The following is a 26,958-nucleotide window of genomic DNA, read 5'->3' as shown; positions in this document are numbered from 1 at the left end:
ACAAAGGCAGAATTAATTCTGCTCTCAGTGTAATTGGCACATGCGAAGGCAACAGGCTTTCAACTTCACCTGATTTTTTTCGCTGAGTGTCTGTCTGTGGCACATCGCTGCTCATAGGTCTGGAAATGTAATTTGTCTGCAAATACAGATGTGAATGTGGTTATTTTATCTTTGACTTTCACACATTTACAGTGTGTCTTCAACCCTTATCACAGCACAGCAGAAACTGATCAACAATTGGTGTTGAAGAAGCCATTTAACATATTAGCTAGATCCACTTTTCCACATTGTTTGGTGGCTCAGATGACAGAGACTTTTATTCGTAATTTGTTCTTCTTGATTGAAATATTCTATTTACTCACTGTTACTAGATTTGAAGTGTGTTCCATGTAAATGGAAAATACAACTATGATTATTAATGGAGTATTCTTGCAATAAAAACAGTGAGACACAATGCAATGGAATCAAACAGAATGCAGTGGTCTCAAGGTGCATTTTTCAAAGTTGAACTACTTTTAAGGGGCAGACCGAATTAGTATTTCGTTAAAAAAGCTAAATGCAGTGCAATGACTGAAACAGAATGCAGGAGTCTTGAGACGAACTGGATTTCTTTTTTACTTGACACGACCTCTTAAAAATGAGGCGCTCCTGTGCAAGATGCTGAAAAAAATGTGAAATGTGCTGCAATAGTCAAAAACATCAGTCTAGCATGTTTACACTGAAAAACAGTAGAAAAAAACAGTGCAGATGGATGGAAAAATGTGCTTAGTGTGAACGCGACACACCTTGACAACGTGTTAAAAACACTGCTCATGATGCGAGATGCTAAAAAAACTAGATCAAAGACATCTGTCTAGTAGTGCATGTTTACATAGAAAAACTACTTAATTACAGCACAGACAGAAACAAGATCACGTCTTGAGTGAAGGGCCCCTTAGACTTAAGAAATATATTGATCAGGATCCAAAATACAGTATGTAGTTAACTAAGTTCTCCAACACTTAAGAAAGTTGAAGCAACTGTTTTGTACAATATTCAGTTTTGTCCTCTTCTTCGCTGTGTTTACAAGTAAACACACAGGAAAAAAAATCAATTAATAACAACTGGTGAGAGGGACAGATTTCAAAAACTAGAGTTCACTTGACCCTTTGCTGACAAGTGCTGTCTAAGGGAGCACCGTATTTATAATCATCAGGTTGAATCAGATCTTTTATTTACTTGGTCTGAAACCTTGTGATTACTGTTGTCTTCTTAGTATGGAACAAGAACAGTGACAAATTCCATCCCTAAAGGAGGGTAAAGGAGATGTAAAGGGTTAACTGATATGTTTTCAATCCAATAACTGATACTCTCATTTGACAGAATGAACAATAATGAAAATTAGGAGCACTGTTGCTGTTCAGAGCAATGTTTACAGAGAATCATTTATTAGGTTGCTGGTTCAGTAACCTAGAAGACACTAGAGTTCCGCAGAGGTGATTAGGACATATTTTTGTGGGACAAACTGAAGTTTGAGGCTTTCTGGAATGATGAACAGGTATGCAAAATGTTAAAATGTGTTAAGTGTAATATGTTAAGTGAGGAACGGGGATCAGTGAGACAGACATGAATGTCTAATGCACCTTAATTGTTTTTGTTTTGGTGCTTTGTTTTAGTCTATATTTGGCTTTGGTTCTCCTGCTTCCATTAGTGTTGGCTTAGAGCTGACAGGACTATTTGGGAGCTTTACCTCTCCCAACTTCCCAAATGTCTATCCCAACAACCTGCGCATGGTGTGGAATATCACAGGACCAGAAGGACACCGATTACGCCTCTACTTCACTTATTTTAGCCTGGAGCCTTCTCACCAATGTGAATATGACTATGTTCAGGTTAGATCCATGTCTTAAACAGACCATGCAGTATGGCATAATTTTATGGGATATATATGCATAAAAACGCATAACTTGAGTTTCTGGATTAAGCTATATATTTTAGGACATCACAGATAGCAAACACGAAATCATGTAATATTGAGTCTACAATGAATATACAAATAATATAAGATTCCATTGTACAGTACACATAGGCCACCTGTGGAAAAGAGAAATGGTAAATAAAAATGTTAATTTAATTTGCATTTGGCAATGGATAAGGCAATCATTTTAAATGTGTTTTAAAATACTTGGAAAATGCCATGGAATTGCATTGAGAAAGTCAATATCAATGCAAATTCAAATCAGACTTTAATCAGGAATCTGATGGTATGGCTAAATGCCAGCTAAACAGTGTGTATTGGTTTTCAAATGTTTTTACCCCAATAGATTCTATAATTTCTCCCTTTTTACAAATGTAATTAATTTGTCAGATCATATCCCGAATTGATTTGATACGGTACGCATAATTTCATTTTTAAATACAGAACAATGCTTTGTTTTATGGGGTGGGTGGCAACCCTACATGCAAGTGTAATGCAATATAGGCCTACATGCGTATCTTGCTAATAATAATACTTTGCTTTGTCATCGCACTTAAGTTTCATTTGCTAAATAAAATCAATTTAGATAATAAAAATAATTTTTAACTGATGAAAAGCTCTGAAAAACTTTATGAACATTTTATCAAACCACTCTATTATGTATTACACTGCACTGTACTGTAGTTCCCTATGGATATGCTAGTGTAAATGTTGATTATGTGAGCTTTTTATGCAAATTCAGGGAATAAATCATGTATGCTTATATTTATTATTACTTGTATAATGCTTTACTTGCTGAAACTGTCAACTGGTTTCCAGGTGTTCACGGAAGGCAATGAGACAGTTTGGTTCTGTGGTGAGGTAGAGAAAAATTATGGTGATGCACCCAAAAACACTGTCATCTATTCTGCCACCAACACAATGTCTGTGCTCTTCAGATCAGATTACTCCAATGAGGATCAATTCACAGGCTTCCAGGCATTTTATTCCACAGAAGGTGATGGAGTCAATGGATTCACTGCTTGCTGTCTCTCCCTTAATAGTCAATTAGTTTATTTTACAATAATATATTTTAAAATCTTGTGTAGTTGTCACTGACTATAAATATTGCCAATTACTCTCAATTGAATATATTTCATAAAAATAAGCCATATTTAGCATTTGATCACATGAAACCATTTAGATAGACTTATCTTCATTATATGGCCCAAAATCCTTGAGAGTAGTGCTAATGAAAACTGTTGCTAAACGGCCTCTTTTCACTCTTTACAGACATTGATGAGTGCCAAAACACTGTGGATGGAGAGCCCATGTGTGACCATAATTGCCATAATTATGTGGAGGGATTTTACTGCTCTTGTAGATTGGAATACCAGCTCCACCCTGAAAGAAGACACTGCACTGGTAAGACTGATACCAGAACAGATGATAACATTGGCCTGTAGTTACTCTGCTCATTAAATCTGTGATCTGACACTGTGATTTATGCTGAGGTGTGGTGTACATTCATTTGCACAAAATAGCAAGTTATACAATAAATAAAGTAATGAATAGCCTGAGAGGGACTTTGAACCAGTAGAGAATGCTTAAATGAATTTTGCTCTCATGAAAAATGTACTTGTAAAAGACCATCAATTCTTAATGACTTTATTTATTGTATTTTACTCTGATTGTGTTGCAAAAATGCTCCTAAATGGTTTCTGCCTAAACACACTTACAGAAAAGTACCATAGTATTACAATGTTTTTTTTTAATACTGTCCCATTGTCATACCATGGCTTACAACATGTAGTATGGTAACACCATGGTATTCTTTTAAGTACCTTGGAGTACCATAGAAATACCACTGAATATGAATATGGTACTTTTTCAAGACCATGGTATATATCAAAGTACAATGGTTTCACCATCTGATACCTTCACTGTAACAAGGTATGCCAAAGACCTTTTTTATGTAAGGCATCATGGGTAAAACTATAGTTTGACTAGCAGTAATATAATTTAATTTACTTTTTATTTTATGTATTTAATAGTTTTATTACAGTAGCAATTGTACTGCTCCAAGCAATAAACACACGTATTTGAGAAGCAGACTCTATCTGATTGTTTAGAAATTAAAATTAAAACTTTGTACTGTATTTTCAAAAATGCTTTTAAAGAAACAAAACTTTGTGAGATCTGAGCAAACCCTATTATTTTAAGGAAATATTGTCATAGAGCTCAATTCTATGATTTATGCTGCAAATATTGAATGTTGTACATCACAGACACAGACTGAAACTGCGGTCACAGCAGCAGGCTGGGCTGCCACGGCTCACCAAACACTATCTATCAGCGCTGTCAACAGCTCCTGATTGATATAGCATAGGCTGTAATTGCAAAAGAAATGGAGTCACCAAATTGTAGTGTTGTTTGTTATATCATTGATAGAATGGTCACAACTTAGTGCAGGGACTTTCTCTACAGGATATAGAAGCTTTATACAGAAAAATATAGAATGTATTGTATTGGGATTTGTGTGCACATTTTCATTTGTTTCCCTTAAAGGGATTGCTCACTCAAAAATACAATTCTGTCATCATTTACTCACTCCCATGTTGTTCCAAACCCATATGACTTTCTTTCTTCCATGTTACACAGAAGGAGATGTTAGGCTGAATGACAGCCTAGGTCACCATTCACTTTCATTCTATGGAAGAAAGTCATACAGGTTTGGAACAACATGATGGTCGGAGCCTCTTCGAGGACAGGGAAGGATTTTTCTGAAATAGTTTTGCATGCCCCGCAATAAGATTTGAATAACCTTGCAATAAATTTTTATATGCAATTTTTATTTTTTTCCTCACAATAGTTTGCGTTCCCGTCGCATCAAGTTTTGCATGCTCTCATAATTACATTTTGCGCTGCCTCACAATAGTTTGCGTTCCTTGACAATAAGTTTTTGTGTTCCTTCGCAATAGATTGCGTTCCTTCGCAATAGTTTGCGTTCCCTTACATTAGTTTGCATTCCCACACAATACGTTTTGCGAGCCCTCTCAATAGTTTGCGTTCCTTCACAATAAGTTTTGCATGCTCTCTCGGTAGTTTGCATTCCTTCACATTAGTTTGTGCTCCCTTGCAAAAACTTTTGAGAGCCCTCGCAATAGTTTGCATTCCCTCGCAATAAATTTTGCATGCCCTCACATTGGTTTGTGTTCCCTCACATTAGTTTGCGTTCCCTCGCAATAAGTTTGTGTGCCCTCACAATAGTATGCTTTCCCTCGCAATGCGCTTTGCATTCCCTCTCAATAGTTTGCTTTCCCTCGCAATAGAGTGCATTCCCTCATAATAAGTTTTACATGCCCTTGCAATAGTTTGCATGTGAGGAAACACTTATTGAGGGGGAATGCATATAATTGTGAGGGAACGTAAACTTTTACGAGGGAACGCAAATTTTTTGCGTGGGAACGTAAACTATTGCGGAAAAAAATTCCTCCCTGTCCTCTAAGGCTCCGTATAATGGTGATTACATTATGACATAATTTTCATTTTTGGGTGAACTATCCCTTTAAAGTTATAGTAAATGGATTAGTCTCCAAGTGACCATTTAAGTGCCCCTCCCCCAAACCTAATATAAAGTGGTAATGTTCACTGCAGTTCTGGATAGAGTTTACTAGCTTTAGCCTGCAGCATACTTCAGCTACAGAGTGATGTGCAGCATCTTGCTAGCATGCCTGTATGAAGCAGTTGATCTCTGTCAGTCTAAGTGGGTCCAGGTTAATTAGCATTGGTTCCTGAGGGAGCAGCGTTATAGAGATCAGGGGAAAATGTATGCCTGTTTCAAGCTGTAATACTGTGCTAATGGTGGGTAATTAATCACAATTACTAGCCCAGACATGCCTCTTAATTGTTTTTCTTTGGGGTAGATAGAGACATCACATCATGCTGCACAGAAGGGAAGACAGAAACAATGACTTGTGTCTGAATCATTTAATCATATGAATTACCAGACCTTTGCCCTCCTCAGATGAGATGCCCAATTTATTGCAGTTTTTGTAACATCTGTTTTAGTTAAGAATAAACTGCAGCAGATTTTTGTTGGGGTAGTATATATTTAAATGTAAAGGTGAACTGTGTAATTTTGTTGTTAAAATACTGTCTCCTATCTCAACTTATATGCAGAGACAACTATAAGTAAGCCATTTGTAGGTCGATTTCAACACAAAGTGTAAACACTGAGGCTCTGTGGCACTTTCAAAACATTGCTCTGCATTCCAACCAGCCCAGCACAGCAACACTGGCTCAACCAATGGCGAAAGATTTGGGCAGAGCTCTCTGTTTGGCTGACCATTGCAGAAGAGGAGTGTTCGGAATTATTTTTGAAATTCCATTTGGTTACGCTAGTTACATAAAAATTACACACTTTAGCTTTAAGGAATAAGTTAACATGTCAAAAGTATATGCTTGATTACCTCAAAAAAGTTATTGTTTTGTTCATCTGGGCTCTGATGAGAATTTTGTATCTCATTTAGTAATCTAAACTGTTAGAATTAGCATTGGCCAAATTGACTTGTTTTGGTAATCAAAATGTTTGTAGCTCTTCATAAATGACACTATTAAGATAGTAAGTAGTATAAAGATATTGACAGACAGCTGTTTCTCTGGCCATTTTACAGGATGAAAGGTTTATTTACCTCTAAGTGTCCTGAATCAATGTTGCAATTTCCTGTGGACCTCAGTGTTAAATGTGGCATGGATTGTTATCTGTAGAATTTATGTGCGTGTGCTTTGGACAGTTGTCAGTGAGTTTAAAAATGCATTTCTTCCACTGTAGTTGAGTGTAGTGGGCAGGTGTTTCAGGAGAGGTCAGGAGAACTGAGCAGTCCAGAGTACCCAGGTGTTTACCCAAAGATGAGCCAGTGTGATTACACTATCAGCCTGACAGAAGGCTTCCAAGTGACCCTGGACTTCCAGGACCCATTTGATGTGGAGGCTCATCCTGAAATCCCTTGCCCTTATGACATACTCAAGGTTGGTTATTTCACAATCAGCAAGCACTAATAGCAATCCAGCTGGGGTGGTACATCAAGCCTAAAACAACAGCTATAATGGGGGACTTGTGGGTGCTTCAGGAATTCTCTACACCTCTATCTGAAAATATATATATTGAAGAGTTTGCCAAGCCTTATGACAAGTATTTAGAGACTTAATTCATGAGTTTATTTAAGAGTTAAAAGAATAGTATTACCCAAAAATGAAAAGTTTGTCATAATTTACTCACCCTCATGTCGTTCCAAACCCAAATTGTTTTCTTCCTTATGTGGAACACTAAGGAAGATATTTTACAGAAGGTCGATGGTGCTGTTCCTTTTCAGATTAAAATTGTCAAATGGTGAAAATCTCCCCTGCTACCATAGCATTCAAATCTCATTAGCCATTGCGTACATTCAAATTTGGCAAATCAAGTCATGTCATGTCAGGTTTGAGGTCAAACATCATTCTCACATGTTTCATGACCAATTACAGTATCAAGATATTTAGCAAAAAACAGTTTAAGGACATGCCTACACTAATACATTTTTATTTGAAAATGCTTCTCATCCTCACTGGAACACCATTTTCCTCCACCAAAAAAGGGACTTTTATTCTACTTTTTTGTCCTTTTGGGATGTTGACAGCCCCATCCCTTTTTACTGTATGGTAAAGAGCATTGTGAACATTATGCCTATCATTTCCTTTTGTGTTCCACAAAGAAAGTCATGCGAGTTTGGTATGACATAAATGTTAATAAATTATTCAGAAATGTCATTTTTGGGTAAACTACTCCTATTCTTCTGCTATTCCTACTATTACAAATGCTATATTCTATAGAACTCAAAGAAGATTCATAAATCAATTTACATTTGCTAAAATATTTTAAACGGTTATTAATATCATTGCACATTTAAATGGTTTTGTACTTTTGAAAGCAATTAGAATGTTGCACTAAATATTAAAGACTATAGGAAAAAAATTCCGCTAAAATTATTGTGTGACGAGAGATATAACATGCATTCTATTGTGATTTTAGAGTGGTTTACTCAGAGAAGATTGCCTCTCCATGAATATAAACATGATAAGTGTGCCAGAGTGCTTGTTTTTCAGAACTTGTTTTTATCCTCTGCATCCAAGCTCATGTGTTTTAATGACTGAAAACTATATTTGTCATGGCATTAAATGCCTTTTTATGGCTATCTCCATTCTGCCTCTTTGCCTCTAAAAACAAATATGGTCTCCTCAGCACTGATGTTAAGCATCAAACTACACCACTAATCACTGACCTGAAGGCTGTTGAATACATAATGTATGCCCTATCATGCCCTCCACAACTGCCTATTATTTCTGCTCACCCTCCCACCTCCCTGGAGACTTGTTTATCTGTTGCCATTTGTATACACTGACAATTCAAATGGTCCACCTCAGCTGCCTGAGTAAAATAATCTCTGTCTTGTTTCTGCTCATCAGATCACTGCAGGTGGGAGGGAGTATGGTCCATTTTGCGGGAAGACTCCGCCAGAAAAAATAGAGACAGGCACACACAAAGTGCATGTGACCTTCCGTGCAGATGGCTCAGGAAAAGCAAAGGCTGGAAAATCAAGTATACCAGCACAGGTAGTTTACAAGCCTCTACTGTATGTAGTGTACTGTAGTGTTTAATATCAAAGTGTTTTGCATTTACGTTTAAAGTTATGTTCTTTATTCAGATACTTCCTAAACAGATGTTTTTATAAACAGTCAAAGTGAACATCATTTTCCAGTTAAAGTCCATATTCTTTAAATATGTCTGAAAAATATGTGTACATGCTCCACAGCTATTGGAATATTCCTGTATGCATTTAATCCTTTGTGTATTTTTTATCCAATTACTTTTGTTTTGACATGCATAGATATAGTGGTGTTTACACAACACAAAATTCTGATGAATACAGGCATATGCCGAACTGTTTTATTCAGATTTCTAGAAACAGGAATATTGGCGTATAGTTATGGCAATCAGGTTAATGTGTTTCAATCACTCCTACATAATCAGAATATGACCAAATTCTAATTGATATGGGAATATTCTTGTGCATGTACAAGTGGCAAGAAAATGTATGTGAACCCTTTGGAATTACCTGCATTTTTGTATACATTTGTCTTCAAATCTGTTTTGATCTTCATCTAAGTTACAATAATGAACAAACACAAACTGTTTTAACAAATAACACAGATTATTGTGTTGTTCTTGTAAATATTTAAAATATCATTCAAACATTCACAGTGTAGGTTGGAAAAAGTATGTGAACTGCTAGGCCAGTGGTTCTCAACCTTTTTTGTATGAACGCCCCCCTACTTTATTCCCTTACCCCATTCTGACATGACTGAGTTGGAACTCCTTTCATCAGGTGCTTACTGATTCAAATTAGTCATCTCTTGGAATTTCTGAAGGCAAACCAAATCAGTTATATTTTTTTACAATCAAAACATATATATTTTTAGCCTGTTTTTTAAGCTAAAGTATTGACGCATTTAGGAATGACGTATTTATATTTCATCTTAAAAAAAAGTGTATTTAGGGGGGCCTGGGTAGCTCAGCGAGTATTGATGCTGACTGCCACCCCTGGAGTCGCGAGTTCAAATCCAGGGCATGCTGAGTGACTCCAGCCAGTTCTCCTAAGCAACCAAATTGGCCTAGTTGCTAGGGAGGGTAGAGTCACATGGGGTAACCTCCTCATGGTCGCTATAATATGCGATTCTCACTCTCGGTTTGGCACGTGGTGTGCCACAGAGAATAGCGTGGCCCTCCACATGCTCCACGTCTCCTCCGTAACGCGCTCAACAAGCCACGTGATAAGATGCGCAGATTGACAGTCTCAGACGCAGCAGATTCGTCCTCAGCCACCAGGATTGAGGTGAGTCACTACACCACCACGAGGACTTAGAGAGCATTGGGAATTGGGCATTCCAAATTGGGGAGAAAAAAAAAAAGTGTATTTTGCATTTGCCCTTATGATAATTTAAATGTATTTATTTATTCATAGTTTTAACAGTGATGTTTGTAGACCATGGTAAGCACATGGAAGCATGGATGTTCACAACCACGGTTAGGTGTATCATGATTTCTATAAAACAAATTATCGCAGTTTTGTAATTATAAACAGTAGGCCTACCTTAAACACATTTAAAAACAATAAATACAAAATATAAACATTTATAAGTTGTAACAAAAATGAATTATATTCTCTCACTCCCCTAATGTAGACTATTACAAATTTAATAGAGCTGAAGTAGTGATATGATAATATTTATTTTGAGTCTACTTCTGTCTAATGTACAGTTAGTGAAACTATAATAAATTCAAGGGTGGTGATGTAGAATTATCTGCTGAATTCAAATGTTTTCCGAATCTCGCACCATGCTTCTCATTGGATCTCGCAGCGCTGTAATGATAAACGGTGCACATTTAAGAGTTTGAGACCGGTCTGCGAGTAAAAACGCCCTTGCTCTGCTCTGTACATTGAGCTGTATCCAACTACAGAGCCATGATACAGGTGCATTAGTTGAAGGTTGTGATGCCGCCTGTCTAAACCAGACACTTTAGATGCGTCGCTAGACTTCAGAATAAGTTAAACCGCGGTACAAATGCACACCAACCCGTATAATGGAGAACGTCCTGGTTACTTGCGTAACCTCCATTCCCTGATGGAGGGAATGAGACGTTGTGTCGATGTAGTGACACTAGGGGTCACTCTTGGGAGCCCGAAACTCCTCTGGTCTTTGATAAAAGGCCAATGAAAATTGGCGAGTGGTATTTGCATGCCACTCCCCCGGACATACGGGTATAAAAGGAGCTGGTATGCAACCACACATTCAGGTTTTATGCTGAGGAGCCGAGACAAGGTCCGGCCATTTCAGCGGGTAGTTCAGCGTTGTGGCAGGAGGGACACAACGTCTCGTTCCCTCCATCAGGGAACAGAGGTTCCGCAAGTAACCAGGACATTCCCTATCTGTCACTCACTCGACGTTGTGTCGATGTAGTGACACTAGGGGTCCCTATACAAAATGCCGCAACTGGCTGAACTGTGTTATGTGAACTGGCACTGTGTGATGGGCAGACAACTGTGTGCCTAGTTGCAAGTGCACCAGGCCGACACGTAACCTCCCCCAACATAGTTATGAGTGTCGAACAGCCCTTTGGGGACAAGTCGACTACCCAGAAGATAGAGACAGGCTAACCCAGTCGTGGCCTCTTTTCCCCTTCTTTTTTTCCACTCCCTAAAAAAGAAGGGGAATTATCCAACTGGGCCGCCAGGTCTAGTCGGGGGGAGTCCCTCCATCCATAAGCCGGCGGCTGCGTGCCCATTGCAAACAGCACCCAAGCCCATTTTGGAGGCGTCTGTCGTGACCACGACGCACCTGGAGACCTGCTCTAGGGGAACACCTGCCTGTAGAAATGAGAGGTCGGTCCAAGGGCTGAAGAGACGGTGACAGACTGGCGTGATGACCACGCGATGTGTCCCGCGGCACCATGCCCATCTTGGGATACGAGTCTGAAGCCAGTGCTGAAGCGGTCTCATATGCATCAACCCGAGTGGGGTGGCCACCACTGAGGATGCCATATGCCCCAGGAGCCTCTGAAAGAGTTTCAGTGGAACCGCTGTTTTCTGTTTGAACGTCATTCGTGAGGCGCGCTGTCAAAGAGACTGAGTCCAACTCCAAACCGAGAAAAGAGATGCTCTGAACCGGGAGGAGCTTGCTCTTTTCCCAGTTGACCTGAAGCCCCAATCGGCTGAGGTGCGAGAGCACCAAGTCGCTGTGTGCACACAACATGTCCCGAGGGTGAGCTAGGATTAGCCAATCATCAAGATAGTTGAGAATGCGAATGCCCACTTCCCTTAACGGGGCAAGAGCTGCCTATGAGACCTTCATGAAGATGCAAGGGGACAAGGACAGGCCGAAAGGGAGGACCTTGTACTAATACGCCTGACCTTCGAATGCAAATCGCAGGAAGGGTCTGTGTCGAGGTAGAATCGAGACGTGAAAGTATGCGTCCTTCAGGTCTACCGCCGTGAACCAATCTTGATGCCAGACACTCGCCAGAATGTGTTTTTGCGTCAGCATCTTGAACGGGAGTCTGTGTAAAGCCCGGTTCAGTACTCGCAGGTCCAAGATTGGCCGCAATCCACAGCCTTTTTCCGGTACGATGAAGTAGGGGCTGTAAAACCCCTTCTTCATCTTGGCCGGAGGGACAGGTTCTATCGCACCCTTCTGTAGGAGGGTAGCGATCTCCGCATGCAAGGTAGCATTGTTTTTGTCCTTCTCTAAGGTGAAGTGGATACTGCTGAACCTGGGCGGACAACTGGCGAACTGAATCGTGTAGCTGAGTCGGACCTGGGTCACCTGTCTCAGGGGTGCTTTGAAGACTTACGTGGGTTCTTGGCAGCCGGCCATGAGATGGGTGGCGTCTGCTTCCTGCGGTGGGCTCCACGCCGGGGCCGGGCCGAAGGGGCGGGCTGCGGCGGAGCCGGTGCAGTCACAGCAGACGGGGTATGGGATCTTGAGCCGTGCCGGGGCAGGATATGCCGGATAGCCTCCATCTGCTGCTTCACCTCTAATAGGCCAGCCTAGGAGATGGGGGCAGCAAGGAACTGTGTCTTGTCGGCCTCACCCATCTCGACCAGGTTGAGCCAAAGGTGGCGCTCCTGGACCACTAATGTGGATATCGTCCGCCCGAGAGACTGCGCCGTGTCGGTTGCCGAGCACAGTTCCTGCATCAGATCTGGGGCGGAACTACCCTCGTGTAGTTCTTTTATCGCCTTGGCTTGGTGAACCTGCAGGAGAGCCATGGCATGCAGCGCAGAGGCGGCTTGTCCAGCAGCGCTGTAGGCTTTGGCTTTTAGGGACGACGTGAACCTACAGGGCTTGGACGGGAGCTTTGGGCGTCCACACCAGGTGGCAGCACTCTGCAGGCATAGGTGCACCGCGTTCACTTTTTCCACCGGGGAAATCGCCGTATAGCTCCTGGCTGCCCCGCCATCGAGGGTAGTGAAGGCGGGGGAACTGAGAAATCAGGACCGGGCAGTAAAAGGTGCCTCCCACAATTTTGTCAGCTCCTTGTGCACTTCGGGGAAGAAAGGCACTGGAGTGGGGCGTGGCTGCTTTGAGCAGCCCAGGAAACAATCATCGAGCCGCGAGGGTTCAGGGGAGAGTGGAGGGTTCCACTCTAGCCCGACGCTCGCAGCCGCCCAGGAAAGTATGTCCGTCATCTCTGCATCAGCCTGTGACTGGGCAATCGACCCCGAAGGGGGGAGCCCAGCTGAGGCTTCTGCGTCCGACTGGACAAGCCCGCTCTCCGATGCTGCGCTTGAGAGCTCATCAGTTTCGCGGGCTCCGAACAAGAGGTCGAACTTGCCGTGAGACAAGCCGGCAAACTCATCCGGAGGCCCGATCGGGGCAGACGAGCGTGCTGGGGAATGGGAGGTCAGCGGGAGGATACCTGGCAGAGGCGACCACATTGGGATCCCCAAATCACCCCCAGTGCTAGCCGCGCTGGCCTCAAACCCGTAGGTAGAAGGACCGAGGCAGGGAGCCGCTGGGGTGGCTTGCTTTCTTACTTTCATGTTCTCACTGCGAGAACATGAACCATCCATGAATGCTGCCTCCGTGTGGGTCAAGCCCAGATACGAAAGACAGCGATCGTGACTGTCTGAAGTTGAGAGGTAACGACCGCAATCAGGAATAACACACAATCGGAAAGGCATCTTTAAAAAGATGTTCCGTGTGTGCCGCTCTTTTAGAGAAATATACTCTTTCAGGAAAATATACTCTCTTTTTTCTGCCGAAGCACCCAGGGGCATTCTGCAGTGCACCAGTGCAGAGGAGGGAGAAGCCGCTGAAATGCGCCATCAGATCCAGCAGAGGTGAATGAACAGTCATGAGAATTCAGCTCAGTGAGCATGACCGTTCGGCTCCGAAGAGAAAATCTGAATGAGTGGTTGCATACCAGCTCCTTTTATACCCGTATGTCCGGGGGAGTGGCATGCAAATACCACTCACCAATTTTCATTGGCCTTTTATCAAAGACCAGAGATGTTTCGGGCTCCCAAGAGTGACCCCTAGTGTCACTACATCGACACACCGTCGAGTGAGTGACAGATAGGGAACTTGTATATTCCAAGTCTAGATGAACGTTTTTATGCAAAGAGGGACTTGAGGATTGATTTGATTGATGAACTGATAAATGCCCCCCATTTGTAACCTAATGCCCCACTCTCTACTAATTTGCTCTCAGCTCCCCCTGGCATCGTTTGAACACCCCATTGAGAACCCCTGTGCTACGCTAATGACGTCAACAAAAGCTAATTGGAGTCAGGAGCTGGCAAACCTGGCATCCAATTAATGAAACAAAATTTAAGGTGCGGGTTAACTTTGACTTATAAAAGAACTCAAATATTTTGAGATTGCTATTCACAAGAAGCATCTACTTACGTCGACCATACCTCACAAAAAAGAGATCTCAAAAGACCTCAAGAATTGTTGCTTTGCATAAAGCTGGAATGGGTTACTAAGTTATCTCAAAAACCTTAGATATTTATCTGTCCACAGTTAGACAAATTGTCTATAAATGGAGATGATTAAGTACTGTGGCTACTTTTCCTAGAAGTGGCCGTCCAGCCAAGATGACTCAGGGCACATCGCAGAATGCTCAGAGGGGTCAAAAGAAATAACCCTAGACTGACAGCTAAAGACTTGAAAGAATTATTGGAACTGGTTAACATCTCTATTCATGAGTCTACTATACAGAAAACATTAAACAGGCATGGTGTCCATGGCAGGAAACAAAAACATTGCTGCATGCCTGAAGTTTGCCAAAGACCACCTTGACACCTTGAAAAAAATGTTGTGGATTGATGAAACAAAGGTTGAATTGTTTGGGAAGAACACACAGCACTGCATATGGCATAAAAAGGGCACCACGAACCAATATGAAAACATCATCCCAACGGTAAAGTATGGTGGAGAGAGCATCATGATTTTGGGGCTGCTTTGCTGCTTATCCCAAGTGATGCTGTGGAATGACCTCAAGAGAGCCGTTCACACCAGACATCCTAAGAATATGGCTGAGCTGAAGAAGTTCCGTAAGGAAGAATGCTCCAATATTCCTTCTGAACGTTGTGCAGGTCTAATCCGCAGTTACCGAAAATGCTTGGTTGAGGTTATTGCTGCCAAAGGAGGATCAACCAGTTTTTAAATCCAAGGGTTCACTTACATTTTCCACAGCACTGTGAATGTTTAATGGGTCGTGCTCAATAAATACATGAAAGATTATAATTGTTTGTGTGTTGTTCACTTTAGCACATTGTGTTTGTCTACGTATACTTGTGACTTTGATGAAGATGAGATCACATTTTATGACCACTTAATGCAGAAAACCAGCTAATTCCAATTCACATACAGGTGCATCTCAATAAATTAGAATGTCGTGGAAAAGTTCATTTATTTCAGTAATTCAACTCAAATTGTGAAACTCGTGTATTAAATAAATTCAGTGCACACAGACTAAAGTAGTTTAAGTCTTTGGTTCTTTTAACTGTGATGATTTTGGCTCACATTTAACAAAAACCCACCAATTCACTATCTCAAAAAATTAGAATACATCATAAGACCAATAAAAAGAAAACATTTTTAGTGAATTGTTGGCCTTCTGGAAAGTATGTTCATTTACTGTATATGTACTCAATACTTGGTAGGGGCTCCTTTTGCTTTAATTACTGCCTCAATTCGGCGTGGCATGGAGGTGATCAGTTTGTGGCACTGCTGAGGTGGTATGGAAGCCCAGGTTTCTTTGACAGTGGCCTTCAGCTCATCTGCATTTTTTGGTCTCTTGTTTCTCATTTTCCTCTTGACAATACCCTATAGATTCTTTATGGGGTTCAGGTCTGGTGAGTTTGCTGGCCAGTCAAGCACACCAACACCATGGTCATTTAACCAACTTTTGGTGCTTTTGGCAGTGTGGGCAGGTGCCAAATCCTGCTGGAAAATGAAATCAGCATCTTTAAAAAGCTGGTCAGCAGAAGGAAGCATGAAGTGCTCCAAAATTTCTTGGTAAACGGGTGCAGTGACTTTGGTTTTCAAAAAACACAATGGACCAACACCAGCAGATGACATTGCACCCCAAATCATCACAGACTGTGGAAACTTAACACTGGACTTCAAGCAACTTGGGCTATGAGCTTCTCCACCCTTCCTCCAGACTCTAGGACCTTGGTTTCCAAATGAAATACAAAACTTACTCTCATCTGAAAAGAGGACTTTGGAACACTGGGCAACAGTCCAGTTCTTCTTCTCCTTAGCCCAGGTAAGACGCCTCTGACGTTGTCTGTGGTTCAGGAGTGGCTTAACAAGAGGAATACGACAACTGTAGCCAAATTCCTTGACATGTCTGTGTGTGGTGGCTCTTGATGCCTTGACCCCAGCCTCAGTCCATTCCTTGTGAAGTTCACCCAAATTCTTGAATCGATTTTGCTTGACAATCATAAGGCTGCGGTTCTCTCGGTTGGTTGTGCATCTTTTTCTTCCACACTTTTTCCTTCCACTCAACTTTCTGTTAACATGCTTGGATACAGCACTCTGTGAACAGCCAGCTTCTTTGGCAATGAATGTTTGTGGCTTACCCTCCTTGTGAAGGGTGTCAATGATTGTCTTCTGGACAACTGTCAGATCAGCAGTCTTCCCCATGATGGTGTAGCCTAGTGAATCAAACTGAGAGACCATTTTGAAGGCTCAGGAAACCTTTGCAGGTGTTTTGAGTTGATTAGCTGATTGGCATGTCACAATATTCTAATTTTTTGAGATAGTGAATTGGTGGGTTTTTGTTAAATGTGAGCCAAAATCATCACAATTAAAAGAACCAAAGACTTAAACTACTTCAGTCTGTGTGCATTGAATTTATTTAATACACGAGTTTCACAATTTGAGTTGAATTACTGAAATAAATGAACTTTTCCACGACATTCTAATTTATTGAGATGCACCTGTACTTTTCCTTGCCACCGTACATAAACACAGTCATAGAAAACACTTTAAAAAAGACATACCCCTAAACATTTACAGGCTCCAAGATCTCTATTTTGTGCAAGAAATATAGTGTAAAAATGATGAATGGTGTGCAACTTACCACAAAAATAATTATAGTATTCAGATTGGATGGTTGTCTGCAGAGACATTTTAGACATGATGCATTAAGAATCACATAAACATTTAAATGACAAGAGTTAATGATCAGGTTTCCAGAATGTGTGCTTTCACTACCAGTTCTTTTTCAAAGTGCTCACTGTTTCCTTTTCTCATAGCCATGCTATGTCCAAACCCTGTGGCTCCTAAACACGGACGTATTGACCCAAAGCAGTCTCAGTACATCTTGACAGACTCTTTCAATGTCACATGTAATAAGGGTTATGAGTTAGAACTGGTAAATATTTTTCCTTTGACTTTCTCAAAGGTGAAATAAAGCTTGGTATGCTCTTTATGGACTTAAAAGTGACTTCTTGCATCTTTAGGGGGAGGAAACATTGCCCTTTTATCAAGCCACATGCCTAAAGGGTGGATTTTGGAATGGACCGGTGCCTGACTGCGTCAGTAAGTTCAGAAATCCCAGATAAGTATGAAACTGTGTGTATAATCTTCAGTGGGGTGTACTGCAAAAAGAAGGAGGGATGTTTTATAACCTGCAATAATAGTTCAAGTTGAAGTGAGGAGAATTCTTCCGAAGAATTTCTTCAAAAAATACATAATTAAAAGCCTAATTTTAAACACTAAATTTCAGGCTGTCAGTCTAAAGTAAAAAAAAAAAAACAATAGATTATGAAAAAAATGGATAACAATAAATGTGCCAAGTCAAATAATGATTTTGACCAACAAAAACATTTATATTTATGAATAAATGACCCCAAAGATAAAAACAGCAAAATGAGACCTATTTAATATTGTAAGGAACTGATATTACAATGTTATTTAAAATATTAACTAAAATGTAAAACAAATGTGAGAAAATAACAATGAATTTGATGAAAATTAAATAAAAGAGCATACATATTACATTAAAAAAGAAACCAACAAATAATTAAAATTTGAACAGTATTTAAAAGCAAGGACTTTATTATTTCTTCTTTAAAAAAGGATGAGTTCACCCAACATTACCCTGAATGTATCTAAAATAACAGAGTAAACATTTGTTTCTCTTTTGCAGTTGTTGATTGTGGAGATCCTGCTGAAATTTATAATGGAAATGTAAAATTCAGTACAACAACATATCAGTCCATTATTGAGTATTCCTGCAATAAATTCTATGAAATTGAAGCTGGAACAAATGGTAGGTGACATATTTCACATTATAGTTCATGGATGGAAAAATAATACTGATCAGCCAGCCGCGGAAGTTTACAGTTACATGGAGGACAAAGCATTAATCTTTTTCTCTCTGTAATAAGGAGTCTATACCTGTGCACATGATGGCTACTGGAGAAATGCCTTGGGTGGAAAAATGCTTCCAAAATGTTCACCCAGTGAGTATAGCTTAATGCTTATGTTATCAGATGCGTAAACACTACTAGTCAAAAGTTTGGACACATTTGACTGAATTTATGTTTCTCATTATCTTAAAATCCTTTTTATCTAACAAATTGAGAGAATACCCAGTGTTCGCAGAGATCTAGGCAAAGGTTGAATGTCTACTTTTAAGAAGCTAAAATATAAACTGAAAATAATAATAATAATAATAAAATAAATTAACCTGACTTTATTAGGTTACATCAACAAAACGTTTATGGGTTAGATAACATACTGTAGAAATAGTTCTTTAAAAGAATAGTTCACCCAAAAAATAATATTTTCTCATAATTTACTCACCCTCATGCCATCTGAGATGTGTATGACTTTCTTTCTTCTGCAGAACACAAAAGAAGATTTTTAGAAGAATATCTCAACTCTGTAGGTCCATACAATGCAAGTAATTGGTGGCCATAACTTTGAAGGTCCAAAAACATATAAAGGCAGCATAAAAGCAATCCATATGACTCCAGTGGTTAAATCCATATCTTCAGAAGCAATATAATAGGTAAGGGTGAGAAACAGATCAATATTTAAGTCCTTTTTTCTATAACTCTCCACTCTCACTTTCTTCTTCTTCTTTTGTTTTTGGCGATTCACATTCTTTGTGCATATAGCCACCTACTCGGCAGGGAGAATTTATAGTAAAAAAGGACTTAAATATTGATCTGTTTCTCACCCACACCTATCATATCTCTTTAGATGACATGGATGTAACCACTGGAGTCGTATGGATTAATTTTATGCTGCTTTTATATGCTTTTTGGACCTTCAAATTTCTGGCCACCATTAACTTGCATTGTATGGATCTACAGAGTTTAACTATTTTCTAAAAATCATAGTTTGTGTTCAGCAGAAGACAAAAAGTGGCATGAGGGTGAGTACATGATGAGAGAATATTAATTCTTGGGTGAACTATCCTTTTAAGGTAACAACTGCAGGTTACCACTTTTTACAGTGTAAGAAGATTTGATTTGTAAAAAACAAAAAATGTAATCAGTACATAATTCCCATACTTCCATTTGCATTATTTCATAGTTTTGATGACTAACCTATTATATTAAAATGCAGAAAATAGTAATAATAAAGAATTAGCAGATACATCCAAACTTTTGACTGGTAGTGTATATCAGTCATATCTTTGAATGTAAAAACAAACAAACAAACAACATCTATTGTAATCACTGATCTGGTGTCTGTTATTCTTGAAAGTTTGTGGCAAGCCCATAGGAAAACTATCCAGATTCATTGGTGGGAAAGACACAGAGAATAATGAGATTCCCTGGCAGGTCATGATACTGCTGGGCTCCAAGTTAGTTGGTGGTGCTTCTTTGGTGTCAGATGACTGGGTCCTCAGAGCTGCTCATGTCCTGCAAAGCTATGAAGATTCTTTCAACCTTAGGCTGAAGATGGACATTGTCACAAATGAGGACCAAAATGCGATCGTTGCCATTCCAGAGAAAATCTTCATTCACCCTCTGTACCATCACGATAATATTAACTTCAACCATGACATTGCCCTGATTAAACTGCAGTATAAGGTACATGTCAGTTATGCCGTCATGCCTGTTTGTTTGCCTGGGATGGAAGAGCACTTTCTTTTGAAGGCTAATGACAATGGGAAAGTGTCTGGTTGGGGTGTGCAGAATGCCAAAGCACTCAGAAAACATTCAAATCATCTCCAGTACGCACTCTTACCCGTTGCTGATTTTGAGAGCTGTAAGGCTAAATATGATTCCACGGTGTCAGATAAAGGGAAGCTAGTAGTGACAGAACATGTAATGTGCTGGGTTTTCTCAGGGAGAAATAGATTCATGCGAGGGGGACAGTGGAGGGCCCTATGTGTTTTTTGATAGCCAAAGTGAAAGTTGGTTCATAGGAGGTATTGTGTCATGGGGTTATGGGTGCGCCCAACCTGGGTATTATGGGGTTTATACCAAAGTGAGCAATTACTTACCCTGGATTAAAAAGATTATGTCCAAAAACAATTAAAAGTTGTGAAAATGCTCAAATGTTTGACTTTGATTTCATTTGTATTGTTGAGCAAAATATTGTTAATTACTTTTTACAACTCTGCATGTGACATCTTAGCCCTGTAGATATTTTTTAAGCAGATTTGAAAGCAAGCTGAGATTGCTGTGTGTTGTAGGATGCAATTGCTTTCATAAATACGTTTCAGAAATTAAAGTATGAAGCTAAAATAGTTTTTCCTCTTTTTTTGCTTTGACTTTTGGGGAATACTAAAGATAAACACAACAAATAAAAAACATTCCATCCCAAAATGTTTAATTTTTATCTACAAAGTAGCATGTAAAATCCAAAAGATAAAACAGAATGCTTCTGGATGCTAATTTGTCAATACAGTCTTCCAGCCATGCTAAAATACAAAATATAGTAACAGCTATACTGTTTAAGGAATAGTTCACCCAAAAAGGAAAATTCTCTCATTATTTACTTACCCTCATGCCATCCCAGATGTGTATGACTTTCTTTCTTCAGCAGAACACAAACAAAGATTTTTGGAAGAATATTTCAGCTTTGTAGGTCCTTAAAATGCAAGTGAATGGGTGCTAAATTTTTGAACCTCCAAAAAGCACATATAGCTATCAGTAATCCAGTGGATTAATTAATGTCTTCTGAAGCGAAACGCTAAGTGTGTGTTAGAATTTTTCTTTAACTAAAAATGTTTGCTTCCAGCCAGCTTGTTGAAGAGGGTGGAGTTCAAACTGGCTCTTGTGTGACTTTAGAGCATAAGCCTCCTTTGCATAGTGAGGAAACATGCAAGGACTAGAATCACTCTGGACCTCACACACCCTGCCCACTCCCTTTTTGAACTGTTGCCCTCTGGCCGGCACTACACTGAGCGCTGAGTGCCAGGACATCCAGGCACAAGAACAGTTTTTACCCTCAGGCCATTTTCCACATGAACAATTAAACTGCCTTTAGGATTCCTATAGTATAATAATGTATAAATATGTCATGTACATATGTAAATTCACTATAATTCAATAACTGTACATACCCCTACCTTGCAAATATATTACCACATGCACATGTATATATGCCATTCTATGTTATATGTCCTATTATTTTTGTGTGCCTATTTATACTCTTACCATGTTTTATATTCTGTGTCTCAATATAATGTTCTGTGTGCACTTGCTTTTTTCTTCTATCACCAATAAAGCTCATTCAGATTCTGATTAACTCATTTATGTATTCATTAGTAAAGGTGATAGAAAATAAAGAGTTCGCAGCATCAAAATGAGTGTGTTATGAGACGTTTTAAGCAGTTCTTTTTAGTTACACTAATGTTATGAGGTTGGTAATCACTATCAAATGACGCTTTTCTCTTTTCAAGTGACTATGATAATCGTTTGCCTAGCGAAGCTTAGCGAAGAGTCAATTTAGCCGAATGAGGCATCTATGTACAGGGATGGGGAGTAACGGAATACATGTAACGGGATTACGTATTTAAAATACAAAATATAAGTAACTGTATTCAACTACAGTTCCAAATTAAATAATTGGCAATTAGAATACAGATTACATTCAAAAAGTATTTAGATTACTGAAGAGATTACTTTGCATTTTATTGTCATTTGTTTCATTTAATATTTAGTCCTTTCAGATGGAAAACATTTATACATATAAATGATGCGATCCAAAGTGCATTTGAACAGTGGTGAAACACTTTCTTATGATGTGTTACATTCATATGAGCAGACAGAGAAGTAAGTCTGAAGTTTGGAGCAGAAAAAGTAGAAATTAACCTTGTGTAAATTGTCAGCTTTATGCACAGCTAAAATGCTACTTCTAGCCATTTTACATGTACGTTACCATTCATGATCATATTTTTTTATCAAGAAAATTCAAGTTGGATCATTATTTCTTTTTTTCTAGTAAGACCTTTGATATTCGGGCAAAAATCATATTCTTGATAATAATGTTTGTATTGTTTTCCTGTAAAAATATCTAAAAATCCTTAAAACAAGATCAATTTGATTTATCTTGTTTTAGAAACAACACTGCATAAGATATTTAGGTTTTTCAGAGAATGTATTTTTAACATGTGTATTTTGTCTTACTGTACTGGCAGAGCTTTTATAGTCAAAACAAGTGAAAAGATCTACCAGTGCTGAAGTAATCCAAAGTATTTAGAATACGTTACTGACCTTGAGTAATCTAACGGAATATGTTACAAATTACATTTTACAGCATGTATTCTGTAATCTGTAGTGGAATACATTTCAAAACCCTCCCAACCCTGTCTATGTATGAATAACTATGCTTCTCTGTTGTAAACAACACTGCGTTTCCATATTTTTTCATATTTCACATGTCAGTTCTCGCATGAACTTGCCAACGCGATTGCACCGTACGAGAGGCTGTGTGACCTCGACCCTCGTGAATATTTATTTAAAAAAAAATTAAATGTTGATCTATTCCATACACACACGCCTAGCGTTTAGCTTCAGAAGACATTAATTAATCCACTGGAGTCATATGTATTACTTTTATGACAGCTATATGAGCTTTTTGGAGCTTTAAAAATTTGGCACCCATTCACTTGCATTTTATGGACCTACAAAGCTGAAATATTCTTCCAAAAATCTTTGTTTGTGTTTTTTCATTGTTGAATTTTCATTTTTGGGTGAACTATTCTTTTAAACATATGCTGACCTAGCTATTGTGTATATATCACTGTGCAATATCCATAGAGGCCTTCTTTTAACCTTGGCAGGTTTACATGTCGGGGACAATGGGCTCTATTTTCGTGAGTGCGCAAAGCACTTTGACCATGTGCAACATCTTATCCAATTTTAGTGAGAGTGCTTTTTCTAAGTTAAATTTTTGTGCCAGCGCAAAGCGCAAGTGGGCGTGGATGGGAGTGTTTGTGCTTCTGTGGGTGTATGCGCGCAAACTGTGGGGGTATTGTATATAAATTAAGTGGGGCAAATGAATGTGCTGTCTTTGTTTAAATCGATGGTGTTTGACAGGAAATGGACTATACAGTATAATAGGATCCAGACGGTGCTGGAGAAGAACCTCAGAATTAAAATGCACTTGACCCAGCCCATTAGCGCTTTGCACATGCAATTTCCCCAAACCACTTGCGCCTACTTAGCGCATGCTTGTACAAAAATACCAAAACTTCATGGCCATGCCTATTTACTTTGCATGTATGACTTATGGCATAGCGCTGCTGAGTGGTAGCGCTCTTAAAATAGGGCCCTACATACATATTCTAGCAGAAGGATGGCACTTACTAAAATAACATTTTAATGAAAATTTGTTTCTATTTTATTATATAGTAACTATATAATAAAATATTTGCCTATAAAATATACCCGAGTGTGTGTGTTAGAGTGATTTTATCATAAGTAATGGGGTTTTAAATGGGTTCTTAGAACATCCCATATCTGTGGTAAAATCACTGTAAGGTATGGCCTTTTGTGCTGCAACACCAATATGATAGAAGTCACCAGTGTTCAATAAACAGTTAAATTTATCATTAATAATAATCGGAATAAATAATTCCTCTGCCAAGTAATATAGCTCATTATACTAAGGCTACAGACACACTGAAAACACATTAATTTTGCTGTGTTTACACCTCCTATCCACACTAGTGCAGTGTTTTCCTCCACCGAAAATAAAAACAAGGAAGTTTGGACATGGCCTAAGTTTGCGGTTGCCAAGCTCAAACATTGGTAGTGGAACCAGAATTTAGAGTCTGAACTTTCCTTTTTATAAAAAATCAATAAGGTACGAAAGGGCTGTATTGTGACAATTGTTTCTTTTAGCAGTGACTAATATAGCATGGCCTCTCATACCTTATTGTTTAACTATTTTACATTATAATAGTATATATATATATATATATATATATATATATATATATATATATATATATATAATAACCAGAAATGGTATTCATAAGAGTTACTTGCTTTATTTTCAGAAAGCCACTAGACTTAATGTAGAGGTGTTTGTTTAAAAGTCAGTGAAGCTCAGGCATCATGATTTGGAGTCATTTAGTTCTTATGCATTATGCATCAGATCTCAGGGTTACTCTTTTTGTCTTCTATCATCCGGGACCCTAGGGACTCTCCAGCCCTGTGTAATTACCTCTCCAATGCCATTGAAGCCCTGTGGAGTTCTAATCATGCTCAAGCCTATAAACCTAGGTCCTATCACAAGAATATGAATAAATAAATAGCTTACCATTACTATTTCTTTACATTTCTGACTGAAATTCATAACAGAACAAAAATAACATAAATATTGTTGCTTGATAAGGCATCATACTATTGCTCACACTTAGGGTTAGTGATTTGAACAAACCTTTTACCTACAGTATTAAACCTTCTGTTATATACATGAATGATACCTCAATTTGTGTGGCTTGTTGAGGAGAGGTGTGGTATCACTTTTCTAAGCGATCAGACTTTTTCTGCTGGATGAAAACATGAGAAAATGAAATGGCCTACAATTGCAAAAAACAAGCAAGTAAAAATGTGTTAGTTTGTATTCTCATTTGATTTAACTTTTAACCAATAATAATCTATTGTATCATGATCCACTGAAAGATCAATGTACTGTGGTTGTGCCCTTTATGACACAGCCAGTCCACGATGCAACAACAGACCCTGTTGCTGCCAGACCCTTACTGGTTGAAGCTATGGCCACGCTTGTCTGGTAGAGAGTACATAATTCACAGTTGATTTGCTTGCTTCAGGTGGTCATAGCTCAGTGATGTGAAGCCAGTGTGGTCTTAGTGTAATGCATTGATCTGGCATGATGACTTTATATTGACATTAAGAGGAAAATGGTACAATTGCAAGTGCATTTAAACACTGCTTTGCTTATATCTAATACGTAGAAATATAAAGTACAAAACAAATACATATGACTATTCTGTTATAATTATTATTAGGGCAAATCTTCAATAAGGGGAGCTTTTCTAGGATGATTTGCAAAAATATATTAAAAAAGCAATTCTAGTTTTAAAGGATAGCTTTAAAATTGTATGTATCTTTATTAACTTTTTTTCTCATATTAAAGAGTGTTGAAAGGTTAAATTTGACAGATTGTTTTTTTTTTATATTGGGCTTGTCTCCTAACAAGACTTGGTAACAATTTACAAAAAGGTTCCATTTGTTAACATTAGTTAACATAAACTAATAATGAATAATAATTTTACAGCATTTATTTATCTCTGTAAATGTTAATTTGAACATATAGTAATATATTTTTAAATCAAAGTTTCATGTTAACATTAGTTAATGCTCTATGAACTAAGATGAACTAACAATAAACAATTGTACCTTTGTTGATTGTTCAAGATACCTAATGCATTAACTAATGTTAATGAAAGGAACCTTATTGTAAAGTGTTACCCAAGATTTTTTTTATCTATCTACATAATCTATACCTATATAATAGTGTAGCTATTGTGTACCTTATATTATCTATATAACAAAAATGTATTAAACTCAGGAGATTCTACTTTTTATTTAATTTTTACTTTTTACTTTATTTTTTATAATTCAGCGTCCTAAATAACTTGGTATTGGTAGCAAGGCTCATACATCTTTTTCTCCCAAAATAAATAAATAAATATTATTCCATCACACAGTAGTTCCAAAAATCCATATCATCACAAATTATGCCAAAATCCACTTAAAGGTTGATCAAGACCATGCCAGACCTTTTTTTCAGGACATAATTTTAAAAAGTTAATTTGTTTTAAGATTTCAAGTAGTCAAATGAAGAATTCCTCATGCACAAAAAGGAAACCTCTCAAAAATTATATGTTTTGATTGCTAATATTTCCAAAAATAATCATAGACATGACTTGATATACTGTTGTAATACTAAGAAAACAAACTGATAACAACCTGTTAAGGGTTTCAAGGCTAGAAGGCTCAGGCAACATGACCTACAAACACTGCAGCCCATTACCAGAAGCGTTTGATTCGAAGACTGCATACATAACAGTAGTTTAATGAATTCCTCAGGAACATTCACTACATGCTGTTGAAGTGATACACAGATCATTGGCATATAGTCAAACAATGGTTAGAGTTCAGAAATTCAACTAAAAAAATAAAGCAGCACTAAGACTGGGTGACTGGCTTTAAAATCATGCCCAACACCAATCAAAGCAAAAACATGCTCATTACAGTGTGTGGTGGAACTACATCCTCTGGGAAAAATAAGCTTTTAACAAGACATCTTTTTCTGAATAGCAACATATGTGCTTAGGTCTCTTCATTACTTTTTCAGCCACTTAGCAAATAGAGATCTTTAAATTTCTTCTCTGGCAGCCAAAAGTTTGGAATAATGTACAGATTTTGCTCTTATGGAAACAAATTGGTACTTTTATTCAC

General features: G+C 38.5%; 1 pseudogene; it reads left to right on the top strand.

The window, feature by feature from the left end:
- Positions 1-1,570: 1,570 nt before the first annotated feature.
- On the top strand, positions 1,571-20,554 carry LOC127420210 (mannan-binding lectin serine protease 2-like; annotated as a pseudogene).
- Positions 20,555-26,958: the final 6,404 nt, after the last annotated feature.

The sequence above is a fragment of the Myxocyprinus asiaticus genome, chromosome 29 (genome assembly GCF_019703515.2).
Source record: "Myxocyprinus asiaticus isolate MX2 ecotype Aquarium Trade chromosome 29, UBuf_Myxa_2, whole genome shotgun sequence".
Classification (NCBI taxonomy): Eukaryota; Metazoa; Chordata; class Actinopteri; order Cypriniformes; family Catostomidae; genus Myxocyprinus; species Myxocyprinus asiaticus.
Note: the sequence above shows the minus strand (reverse complement) of the source record. Positions and strands in the feature narration are given on the sequence as shown.